The sequence below is a fragment of the Martes martes genome (genome assembly GCF_963455335.1).
Source record: "Martes martes genome assembly, chromosome: 1".
In the NCBI taxonomy this organism is placed as follows: domain Eukaryota; kingdom Metazoa; phylum Chordata; class Mammalia; order Carnivora; family Mustelidae; genus Martes; species Martes martes.
Genome location: NC_137888.1, coordinates 60266885 through 60279405, shown reverse-complemented (window position 1 = coordinate 60279405; position 12521 = coordinate 60266885). Strand labels below are relative to the sequence as shown.

General features: G+C 40.0%; 1 protein-coding gene across 13 annotated transcripts in view; it reads left to right on the top strand.

Annotated features, from left to right (window-relative positions):
* The window catches only part of ZBTB20 (zinc finger and BTB domain containing 20), a 774313-nt gene that overhangs the window by 614646 nt on the left and 147146 nt on the right, over positions 1-12521 (top strand). For all 13 annotated transcript variants that reach the window (XM_080830747.1, XM_080830743.1, XM_080830744.1 and 10 more), the window contains one exon: positions 1347-1386. The gene's annotated coding sequence lies outside the window, so the exon portion shown is untranslated. The remainder of the gene's footprint in view (positions 1-1346; positions 1387-12521) is intronic.

The window sequence follows — 12521 nt, the reverse complement described above, 5'->3', positions numbered from 1 at the left end:
GTTAGCTATAAAGAGAAAACTTTTCCTTTGTAGGAGCCTCTATGATAGTGCACTTGTCTAGAAGACTTGTTTAGTAGTGAAATCTCTTTAATCGACGGGTTTGTTTGTGTTTGTTCTAGCCTTGTTCTATGCTGCTAAGTTATATAATCAGATCCCCTACTTGATCTCTTTTAGTATTATTTGTTTTGCATATTTCTGGAGACCTTCTATGAAGTGGTTAAAATATGGTGTCAGAGAGGCAAGAATTCAGTCAGCATACATTATAGTCCTTGACATACCCGAGTAGGGTATGGGTAAAGAGACCTGCTTTATTTTCTCAGTATCCCTGTTTGTTTTATTAATCTCTCAGGGATCTTTTGTTACTTCAGTTTTCTTTTTCTATAATAGAAGCTGTCAAAACAGTGGTGAGCAGGCCAGTCTCATCATAACTCATTTGGCTTATGAGTTGAAGATTACAAAGGAGAATGATCGTATTTGAAATATAGAAGGAAAAGCTGTTAAGATCAACTCCCTGCAAACCTGGGGTTTTCATCATTAGAGATGGGGTTTGCGAGAGAGACGTTTTCATTTAAAATCATTCTGTCAGAGGAGACACTCCTAGGCCGGAGAGAAGGGGCTGAGGAGGCGGCATGCGGTCCTCAGTCCTCTCCAAGCCAACACGAGGCTGAGTCGTATCAGGTCATCTGCTGAGGGGCAATGATGTGTGGAGGGTTACCTCTGCCCAGAGGATCTTCTGGGCATTAAGCATACTGAATTTACCCTTAAAAGAGCCAAAGTTTATCGTCAGAGTTTTATTCATCTTTGTCAAAATTAGTTTAAATGTGTCCTGTACTATACAGTAAAGCCTTTACCTGTTCTCCTCAGTGCCGCCCAATAGATACTTATGCAGTGATAGAAATGTTCTACCTCTAAGGCAGCCACCAGACACAGGTGGCCATTGAGCCCTTGAAATGTGGCTGGTGTGACAAAGGAACTAAACATTTTGGTTTTTTATTCAAGTTTAACTAACATAAATAGATAATGTATATAGTGGCTACCATATTGAAGAGTGCAGCTCTAGAAAATAGCCATACCATTTGGATCAGAATGAAGTTAACGAAGAAAGAGGTTGGCTCTCCTTGTACCTGGAAATACTGTGTTGGTCATATAGCAGGACATCACACCTTTGAAAAATTTTATGGGGCTGGATCTCTTTTTTTTTCCTTAGGCTACAGGTAATAAAACAGACTCCTACTGCCCATCTTCAGGAGCAACCAGTTCTGTCTATAACTTAGACTGGTTTTCCTTCTCCCTGTGGTATCTTGGGGTTTATTTTTAATTCTTTGTTTTTGTTTTTGTTTTTCCAGTTCTGTGACCATCAGTCTGTGGCCTGCCCCTTCTCTTTATGTAAGTAAAAGTGGTTTCTTTACTTTTCAAGAAGGCGTCGCATTGGGGAAATTCCATCTTTGTTGGCATGTTTTCTCGTTGACTTTGTTGTGGTTTCCTGCACTTCTTTGCTACCTATTAGCTTCCTTTGGGTCTGGAATCAGTGCTGTTGGTGGTGGTAGTAGTTGCCATCCATGAGGGGGCTGAAAAGACCGGGGCCTTAGGCATTGGACTTCTATAAAGACTGCCTTTTACTCAGCCACAGCTGCTGTTTGCAGAAGTCACTGCTCCTCTACCCTGGAGCTTACATTCCTCAGCTAGATATCTTCAACAGTTGGGCTTTTGGTCCAGTGTCAGTAAATGGGCAGTTATTTTTTCTTCGGTTACACACCCATCGCTAGGTCCAATAGTTTTTAATTTCAACTCCTGGGTCAGAGCTTTCATTTATGGACTAAATTTCCAATACCCTTTTACTCAGAAAGTACGAGTGTGAACTATCAGGCTGGATCCATTTAGGCTAAAATTGTGTCTGTCATCACAAGTCCAGAAAAAAAAGAGACAGAGATAGAGAGAAATCCGACATTACGTGTACTAAGAGGGGTATGGAAGGTACTGTCCTTTTTTAGAAAAGATGAGAAGTCATTTGAAAAGGGAGAAAAAAAAAGAGACAGAAAACTTTATTCCAGAAGAAAAGAGAACATTTGTTCTTTAAAGCCTAAATCAGGCTGCACGGAATGGGTTGGATAAGTTTTACGTCGGGCTGCTCATAAGAGATTCTGCAGCAGTGAACCCAAATAATCATAGTTACTCACTACATGAGACACCGTCCAAACATGCTACAGGTCCAGGGACAGTCACCTTACCTGATAAATAAGCATCTGCATCTTCCCAGCTGCTTCAAGCTCTCTGATGAACCCTGTCCCCTATTCGCAACATCTGTCTTACTTCGCTGACTTCTCACTCTGAGGTATTTCTTGTGTGGTAATCATTTGCACAGAAAGGGGGTTCCCCTGGCTCGCCTGCATGTGCATGGCTTCCACTAACATTCCTAGAAGGTAGTTGCAAATATATTCAGGGGAGCAGAATCCCCCAAAGGACGGACTGTAAGGCTAAAGTCCAAAGTGACAGCCATTTGACAGAGAAAGGAGATTGGCGAAACTCCCCAAAGACGACGGGGACTGTGTGTAATGCATTTATACAGCAGGGGCAGATCTTCCCTGCCCCTGACAAGTCTTGTTATTCCTTATTCTCTGTGTTGATAGAGCAGGTCTGTCAATGCTTTGGAGGGTGTCAATGTGCATGCTTATGGTTACCGCTTTCTATTTCCGCATCCCTACTTCAGTTACCCAGCACTGCATATTTCTAGTCCTCCGACTGGCAAATCATTTTCGTTACAGTTCTTTTGTGTAAAAACAGTTCACATAATAGCTCCGTGTTAGACAAGGCATTAATCCTCCCATCACCAGGGATGAGTCAGCACGGTGCACTCCTGCCCGCACGGCTCAGCTATTATGACGTCAGCACTGTAGGGCAAGCCTCAGACACAAGCAGTACAGGGGACTGGAGACCTGTGTCACAGATTAGAAATCGAGGGGGAGACCTTTGAGATAAAAACGTAATTGAAAGGCTGTTTCTGGCTCATAGGAAAATGTGAAACTGATTCTATGCTACATCAACCATTAATCAGGCAGCTTCTAGAGAGATCCTAGTTTTTAACCAGAGACGGGGCTGAGAGAATGACCTGTAATGGGCTGACAGCCCATTTCTATACCCACTAACCTTGTCTCACCCCCCAGGCCAGGCTTCATGCTTGCTTGGGTTGTTCCAGATCCTGAGGCTACTTTTATTTCAAGGGTGACACAGCCTTTGACAGTCCTGCTGTCCTTGAGTGCCCCACAGACACAGCTGATGGCTCCAGGGGTGGTGCCCCAGATACTTATCAAAGGTAAAAGAAAAGTTTCTTGGGAACAGATCAGAACATTATCTTCCCAGTGTTTCTAGTTCCCCAGTGCCTCTTCAATGGCCTTCTCCAGACAGGTGCAGAATTCTGCCTTCTCTCCCAGGCACTACGTTTAGTCAAAAGTCCCAGTCTGGATCTGACACAGATTTCAATGAGAACGGAGTAGCTTCCAGATGTTCCCCCCAAGAGTTTTCCATCCCATTACTCTTTAGCAGAAACAATGAGAAGCCCTCCATATCCTGCCACACTGCCTTAAAGCAGGTAGCACAGACTTAGCCTATTTGAGAAACCATTTTAAATTAGACCTCTCTACAGTTCAGACTCAGATTCATTCTCAGAAGAATATCTTTCAGTATTGAAAACTCAATATTGCAAGGGCTGAAAATTCACTGCCTCAGTGACATTCTCTGCTAACGAGACATTCCTCCATCCACACCTCTGTCCCTCACTCTTCCTTTCACCCCATGATAACCATCAGAAAGTGCCTTACTGCTGCAATCATCTGCCTTCATTAGATTGCTAACAGGCTCCATGCTTAGCTTATAGAAGCTAATGCTACTGCTTGGCTTAGTTTTGATTAATTATCATGCACAGCTCTTGTTCAGTTTTCAGTCAACAAACATTTATGGAAAACTAGTCACTGTGCTTGGTTCCTGGAACGCCAAGATAAATAAGAAATGCTCCCTGTTGCTAAGAATCTCACAGTCTGGTACGGATGATACATAGTAAATAAAGGCTGTAGCATGTGGTGGACACTGGAATGGAGGCGTCACAAGATGTAGCAAGAGGAACCAGAAAGGAGTGCCTACCTGCAAGCTGGGTCTAAAAGTCTACAGAATGATTGCACTTTACCAAGTCAGTGTAGGGGAAAGGAAAGAAAGGGAGATTGTAATATGGAAAAAGCAAGAGCATTTTCAAAGTCAGGAGGTATTGAGCAGCAGCCAGCTCTGGAGGACAGTAGTTTAGTGTGGCCGGAGCATGGTGGGAGATGAGGCTGGAGAGCGGGTAGGAGACAGATTGTGGAGGGTCTTGGAAGCTGTGTGAGGCAGTTTGGATGTGATGTGGCAGGCTTGAGGAGGCTTTGAAGAAATTTAACCTGATTTATGTTTTAGAAAAAGAGCACTCTGACCATGTAGAGATGGTTGATTGAGAAAAGAGAGATGAGGTCAAAGGTAAAAACCAAGGGCTTGGACTGTGCAGTGGGGGTGGGAGCAGAAAGGAGAGGCTCTCTGATAGTGTTGACATAGACACTGACATCTGCGTGATGACAGCATATCAGCCTAGTGCACAATCCTTGCCTTCTAGGAGAAAGGTTGATGTGTTGTGTTGGGACAAATTTCAGACCAGAGCACTCTACAGGAGACAAGAATTTTAATCTGACCTCACACTGAGCTTCTGCCTGCTGGTCTCCAGAGAGGTGTGACTCCCCAGTAGATTTGGGGGAGTGTCAGACAGATAAGGAAGAAGCCATTTCCACTGTCTTGCTTTTCATTTCTTTCACCTGAAATCAAGACATTTCTTAATAATATCCTCCTAAAGTTGAGCAATACCCAGTTTCCTATCATCTTCCTATGCTGTCTTTTTCTAAGAAGTTCCAAGCCATTGAGCTGAATGGCAACGTACATGCTGGTGGTGTTGAAATAGTTCGGTATGTCTCCTACTTGTTTCTGAATTAGAGTTCACCATAAATGTGCTTTTCTCTTGTTCACTTTGGGCTGCCAGGGCAATTTAAAGGAAATTTTCAACAGCTTATGTCTCGTGGACCATGTTCTCTTTTGCAAATGGGAGGGTTCGTGTGGGTGTGTTTAAGTCTTCTCTATATTGCTTTCTGGAGAAAGGTTTGAGAAGATGAACAAGATGAGGAGTAGGGACCTATTGAAAACCCAAGTCCCCCCAGTGACCTGAATGCAGACTGTAGGCTGGTGATCAGATGGTCAATTATGTGTTTGTCAAAACATAGTGGGCTGCATTCCAGACTGCCAGCTTTGGAAGCCCAGCTTCTGCCAACCAAATGTCATTTGGGAACATGCAACACTGGGCACTGTGAAGGAGTTTGAAATAGACCATGCCACAGCCAACCTACTGCCAGTCTTATAGCACCAATATGGCATGCACAGCCGGGCCCCATGTTTCAGAGCTCAGGAATTCACTGTACTAAATTCAAGAGGTCAGATGGGTTCATGTTTTCAAAGCCCCCGATCTCTGCTTTGAACATTGTGACTTGCTCCTCAGTGATTTCCAAGTGATTTTTCTAGTCATATCTCTGTGGAAACCACCCTTTTTGTGATGGTTATGAGAGCCTTGTAGAAGTCCCAGAGGAAAGAAAAAAATAATAATAAACTCCCTCTGACAATGACTGTGATTCCAACAGAGGGATTCCAATTCTTAGGAAATTACATTAAAGGTGCATAGCTTTTAAAATATCAGGAACCACCTTGGCAACTTATAAAAAGCAGAAGGGCTTTGCCTATTTTATAAAGTGATTTGCATATACCTGCATAAATAATGTCCCCACCTGTACTTTTATGCATTTAGGTTGAATAAATTAAATTCAGTGATCTTTAAAATATTCACTGTCTTTCATTGCTCAGATACCATTTTCAGGACCCTTCCTTCTGATTTTTTTTCCTGTGGTAGTAGTGGCTATTTTTTTCAGTCTTTTGACTAATTCAGAGAATCAAAACATTCTGCAGACCAGCCTACCACACCTAAGAGCATTACCTCCCTCTGCTTGCATTTCTCTTAGCCTTTCTGCCTATCAGACCATGCGTTCCATATGCTTTTTATAAAGGAAAATGGGGGAGTATATTACCAGGATGAAAACTCCGCACATAATAGGATTAAGCTTCACTACCTGTACGTATCCAGACTGTGCTCGTACACAGCTCAGGGACATACTCATAGTAACGTTTTTTGTTTGTTCCCCCCCCCCTTTGGCCACTGCCACCACCCCTTCAGAAACCATCTAGCCACTAAACTATATTAATTGTAACTTGATCCTTCAAATCACAACCTGGTCAGTGGACCAGCCTCAAGCATAACCATCCCATAAGATATTATTAAACACTTACCACACAAAAAGAATTGTGTTTAGTAAGGAGCTAAAACATAAATCTAGGACATTGCCCTTGCCTGCTCTTAAGGAACTCAAAATTGGATTAGGAAAAGAAGTTATGATTGTTGAGTATTCCGTATACATATGAGACAATAAGTGACAATTCCAAAAGGAATTATACAGTCCAGTAGGTACTATAGGATTTCATTCATGAAAGAGGACCTTGAGGACTGGAAAGCTTCATGTGAAATGTGATTTAGCTGGGGCTTGAAAAATGGCTAGAATATAAAAGAAGGTGAACACCAAAAGAATGATATCCCAAGCAAAAGCATAAATCTCAGTGTTAGAAACTTTAAGGGGGTCCAGTAAATGGCACTGCATTTTCCCACTCATGTTCTAAACCCATTGAAAAATAAGACAAAAGAACGGATAGCTGGGGAATAAGAATTTACTACTGAGTGAGATGAAAATGAGAACCATAGCCAAGAGGCCAAACAAGGTACTCATCTAAGGAGACGTACCTGGGGTAACCTGTTGTCGTAGAATTATTGGAGATCTAAACTAAGGGTTCCTTTTCAGACTCTCAGAGTTACCTGAATCAAAACCCAAGGGAACAGACAAGAAATTGAGATAATGGACTAAAACCTCATTGGGAAAAAAATACAAAAACTCTTATCTTTAGTTAAACTAATAATCACAATAAGAAATAGCATGTGTTGAGTGCTTGCCTTGCTTTAGGCACTGGAAAAAAATACTTTTAACAGCTACCTGGTTTAACCTTTAAAACTACTCCTATTAAGGAGATGCTGTTATAATCCTAATTTTGAAGATGAAGCAGAGATTGAGCATGTTTGAGTAATTTTTTCAAGGATGCCTAGTATGTAGTATAGAACTTGAAACCAAAACTATCTGTCTTAAGAGCCTTGGCCAAATATCATCAAACACGAAGTGAATGTCTGTAAATGCGGAAGATATAATGACAAGCAAAACAGACATGGTCTCTGCCCTATTCAACTTACAACCTGGGGGATGGAAGACATATTAATCAAATGGACACACAAAAGAACTTATAATTACAAACTGTACTTGCTGCCGTGAATAAAAGTTCCAGGAACTCTAGGAGCAAATTTAAGAGGGGGATCTAAGTGAGTCTACGAGTTCATGAGGAGGTTCCCTGGAAAGTGATGTTTGAGCTAACATGTGAAGATGAAAAACAAATGAGATTAGGTGGTGGTAGAGGTTTCTAAGCAAGAGGTGCAGCATAGATGAAGGCATCAAATATAGTTGGATGGAGAGAATTTAGTGAAGAACAGCCCAGATTAAGGTTGAAAAGATATATGATGATGTCAGGATCTTTGCAGTCACATTAAAGACCTTCCTAAGGACGATGAGAAAGCAAACTTAAGGAATGTAACATGATCAATTTTGTATTCTAAAAAGATCATGCTACTCTTGCACATTTATTTCAGACAGGTGGAAACATATCTGCACAAAAACCTGTACACCAATGTTTATAACAGCTTTTTTCGTAATATCCCCACACGGAAACAACCCAAATTACCTTCAATGAGTGAGTGGTTAAACAAACTGTGGTATATCCATACCATGGAATACTTCTCAGCATTAAAGAGTAACCCTTGACCCATAAAATTTGGATTAATCACAAAGGTATTATACTGAGTGAAAAATGCTAATCTCAAGATTACATATTCTATTTATATGGCATTCTTGAAATAACAAAACTATAAAGATGAAGAACAAATTAGTGGCTAACAAAAGTTAAGGAGCGGGGGAAAGATAGAGCTGCCTATGGCTATCAAGGGTAGGACGAGATAACCTTATGATGGCACTATTCTGTATCTTGACTGTGGTAGTGCTCATGCAAATCTATGTAGGTGATACAGTTGTGTAGAACTAAATATACACATGCACAGACATGCACACACACACAAGTGCATATAAAACTGGTGAAATCTGAATAAGGCGGATGGATTGTACTATTGTAAAACCAAGGCCAATTTCCTGATTATGATATTCTACTATGGTTATATAAGATATTACTATTAGGTGAAACTGGGTAAAGGGTATACAGCGATCTCTCTGTGTTATCTCTTACAACTGCATGCTGATCTGCAATAACCTTAAAATTAAAAGTTAAAAACAGAAAAGATCAAGCTAGTCCATTGTGGTGAATTGTTTTGCAGGAACAAAAGTAAGGAAGCTCTTGTAGCATAGCTTATAAGGACTAGGTTAATGACTGGGAATGGAAGAAAAATCATGGAAAAGAGAGATAATACAGAAGTAAGATATACAGGATATTCTCATGGATTGGATGTGGGAGATGGAGGAGAGAGAAACAGCAACTGTGACTACTGGTTTTATGCTCATAAAACTGTTTGGAGTTTGGTGCCATTCACACTTCTATGAAATACCAAAGGACAATGGGAATTGAGGGAAGATTACAAGCTCTATTTCTGAGATGTCTAGTGTGAGGTGTTTTTGATAAGATAAGTGAGCATATTGACTAGGCAGTTGAATATATACAACTGGAAATCAGAAGTAGAGTGAAGGCAAGTGAGGCTTTTGGCATGGAAGATACTGCCCAAGACCGGGAGTAGATTTAGGAGAAGGCCCAAACCGAGACTTGAGGAACTCTTACTATTTAATCAGATGGGAACAAAAACTGAGGCTATGGGAAATAGCCTCAGAAGGAACAGCTAAGGAGGTAGGAGGAAAACCAGAAAACACTGGCACAGTGGCCAAGAGAAGAGAGTATTTTGAAGTCAGTAGTAAGTAGTGAGACTTGCTGTTGAGAAGTCAGGTCAGTCAGGGACTGAAAAAATGCATTTGATATATTAATGTGGAGGTTGTTGACTTTGGCAAAAGCTGTTTTGTTGAAGTGGTAGAAGCAATAACCTGTTTGTAATATTATGGGGAAAGAGTGAGAGGTGAAGAAATAGAGACCACAAGTATGGATAACTCTTAGAAGTTTTGCTTCTACTCTACTTTACTACTCCAGAGAGTGTTTTCCCAAATGATAGCTCCTAGGGGGTAGGGTCCTGCTAAAAATAAGTGAGGTGGAGATTTGAGGAAAGTGGAAGTTCAAAATAGTTCTTGTGACAAATGGGATGCAAGTTGACCAGACAGTCTCCTTGGCAGTGTGGAAGCCCTAGGTGAATCTGGTGGTTTAATGTTGATACCCATTTGCCTTGGGGTGATTTTTTCCAGCAGCTCAGTGACCAAGTTGGAAGCTCAGAAGAGATGTGTGTTTGAGTTCAAATTAAAATGGGGTTTTACCTAGTATGTGTGAAAAGACATTAGGGGTTTTAGTTTCTTTTTTCTTTTTTCTTTTTTTTTTCTAGATGAGGCTAATATAGAAAGCAGTAAAAAAGGCCCAATTCAATTCTCCAGGTAGCCAGTGAGCATTTACATTACACCAAGCACTGTGTTGCATACAGAAAAAACAGAGGTGAAAAAGGTACCATCCCTGTCCTCAAGGAGCTCATAGTAATGGGAAGTTTGAAGGTTGCCATTTGGTCCAAAAGGCCGGGAACATGTGGTTAGATAACTTTTGTCAAAAGACACAGAAACCCATGTCGATCTTTCTTTCTTCTGCCACCTCCTTCCTCCCATGCTGGCATTACCTAGTTACTTTCTTGCTTTCTCAAAAAATATCTACTGCCTGCCTTATTGCCAAGCCTCTAACATGCATCGTATACATTTAAGTGACAATTCTGACTTCTCCCATCATCATTTTGCTAAAATGTGATCATTTAGGAACAATTAAATGTTCTACTTGAAATGTGGTGTTAGTACTGTATGAATTTTCTCTAAATTTTAAGAGCTGGCATCTAAGAAAGGCTGTGTACTTAAAAGAGGGAGGGAGAAAAAAAGAGTGGGTAGTTAAGTGGAGGAAGGAAAGGAAGAAGAAAGGAAGAGGGAAAGTAGCAAAGGAAAGGAAAAGAAAACTAACTACAGAAGATCTTATGTAGCAACCCATCCTTATTTTTTAAAGAATAATTAAGCCTCCATTCCCAGTAGTGACCTACACCATCAACCTCCCAAAACAACTTCCAGACATGGGGACATACCAGAATACTGTAGAATAATTAAATTCCACCATCTGGCAACATAAGAAGAAAACCTAAAGAACGTGGAAATTCCTAATTTCCAGTAGAAGTAGGATTCCTTACTCGGATTTATTCTAAGCATTAAGAAATGGTAACAGAAATAGGTGGAAGTAATGGTAGCTTTCCTTTATTTGAACACATTCCATTCTGCTAGATTCCTTTAGGAAATGACATTAGGGCCATTTGACTCAAAACTAAATTGCAGATACATCTGGGGTAGGATTTGGCAGCTGTTGAGCAAAGCAGCTGTATTTTTTTAATATTTACTTCTTTCATGACTCTATAATTCACACATAATATCAAATATTAAGAAACTATAGAGTACAGAGAAAACATCTATAATGTCACTATACAGAAATAACTATTATTAACAATTTTTTAGATCACCTTCTAGTCTCTTCTCTGGATTTTCACAGAATTGGGCATACATTGTATGTACAGAGTTGCATCCTATTTTTTAATTGAATATTATATAAGTGCTTCCTGGTATAATTACAAACTCTTTTTTTTAAGTGCCACTGTACTATCTAAATAATTTTTATCAGTCATATAACCCCCTAGAATTTACTGAACTGTGCCCCCTATATAGATATTTGGGTTATTTCCAGAATTTCAGTTTTAAAGTCCTATAAGGCAGGAACTACGACGTATCACCTGCAGTTGTCCAGCCTGGAGGAAAGTTGATGCAGGCAGTGATGTCACCCATCAGGAAAATGGTCAGGCAGTAATGTCATCCAATTAAGAGAGTTACTAATTGCTAATGATGAAACTCATATTTGAATTTTTAAGTAGCTGTTGCAAGGTTTATCTAAGCTCTTTTTCCTCCAAAGTAAAAGTTCTGACTTTTATTTCTAAAGCACATACACTTAGTTTTGTTTGAATTTATTACAATGATGATGTAAAAAGAACATAAAATCCATTCAAAATCTCACCTCCCAGAGAGAACCACTAGTAACGCTTTGGGAAATATATTTCCACACTTTTCTATTCATCTGTCTCTTTTTCTTTTTCTTTTTCTTTTCCTTTCTCTTTGTCTTTCTCTTTCCAAAATGGAAAGAGGAGTTGCTTGTTGCCTGGTAATCTGCTTTTTTACTCAACATTCTAATAGTCATTTTCGATTCCATAAATATAGATCTACATTATCTTTTTGATAGCTACATTGTTCTTTAGTTTATGGGTAATTTATTGAGTCAGTCACTTATTGATGGTCATTTAGGATATTTGGACTTTTTTTCTAGCTAAACAATGCTGCAATAACTATCTTTATACACATATACATTTTTTAAATGTAGTTTCCTGATTACCTCCTTAGGATAAATTTCTAGTAATGGAACTGTCAAAGTAAAATTTATCTATTGCTAAACTGTCCTCCAGTAAACATATATCAAATTATACCCCCACCAATGAAAAAAGAGATTGCTCATTTCCCTAAATCTTGTAAATGGCAATTTTTGTAATTTTGCGTATAAGTGAATGTTTTCATGCTGGGAAATGGGACGCTTTTTCCAAGCATAAAACCAAAGTCTAAAATCTTTTAATTAATTAATTAATTAATCATATATTTTTTAGGGTGGCAAAGAGAAAGGGCAGAAAGAGAGGGAGAGAGTGAATCTTAAGCAGGCTGCCTGCCCAGCGTGGAACCCCATGCAGGGCTTGATCTCACAACCCTGAGATCAGAGCCCAAAATAAAGAGTTAGATGCTGGGGTGCCTGGGTGGCTCATGGGTTAAAGCCTCTACTTTCAGCTAAGGTCATGATCCCAGGGTCCTGGGACTGAGCCCCATGTCAGGCTCTCTGCTCACTAGGGAGCCTGCTCCCCCCCCCCGACCCACCCGCTGCTTGCATCTGTCTGTCAAATAAATAAATAAAATCTTAAAAAAAAAAAAAAAGAGTCAGATGCTTAACTGACTGAGCCACCCAGGCTCCCCAAAATCTAAAATCTTAAAGAAAATATATTAAATTTTATTATGTGAAAATAAAAGTCACTGTGGTAGAAAAAAAAAATTTAACTG